Genomic DNA, 644 nt, shown 5'->3' with positions numbered 1-644 from the left:
AAAAATGGGTAAAACTGTCAAGGGTGGGAACTTGTGAAGTTAATCCCAGGCAGGTGACTAACCTGTGTGAAATGATACAAATTTATAGAGTATGACTGAATTTGAGTTTTTATAGTGGTGGTGGTGTGCTATTGTGTTGGTTCGAACTCAAATAGACCCTGTGTAGGGTTTCCAGGGAGTGGCTGGTGGATTTGAACCACCAACCTTGCAGTTATCATCCCACTGCTTATCCTACAGTGCCACATCAGGAATACATACATACATGGTAGTTATGTGCCGTGGAGTCATTCTCACTCATAGCGACCCTGTACAAGGTTTCTGAGGCTGTAAATCTTCACATGAGCAGAACGCCTCATCTTTCTCCCACGGAACAGCTGGCAGTTTTGAATTGCTGACACTGAGGTTACCAGCCCAATTAGTAACCACTACACTACCAGAGCTACATACATATATGTTGTTGTTAAGTGCCATCAAGTCAGTTCTGACCCATAGCGATCCTGTATAGGATTTCCGAGGAGCAGCTAGTGAGTTTGAACCACCAACCTTGCAATCCAAACAGCTTTGCAGTCTGGCACATTAACCCACAGTGCCACACCACACCAGGACTCCTACATACATACATACATATATGTGTATATATATAT

This window comes from Chrysochloris asiatica, unplaced genomic scaffold, assembly GCF_000296735.1.
Source record: "Chrysochloris asiatica unplaced genomic scaffold, ChrAsi1.0 scaffold00183, whole genome shotgun sequence".
Taxonomy (NCBI): domain Eukaryota; kingdom Metazoa; phylum Chordata; class Mammalia; order Afrosoricida; family Chrysochloridae; genus Chrysochloris; species Chrysochloris asiatica.
This window is presented reverse-complemented; position numbering follows the sequence as displayed.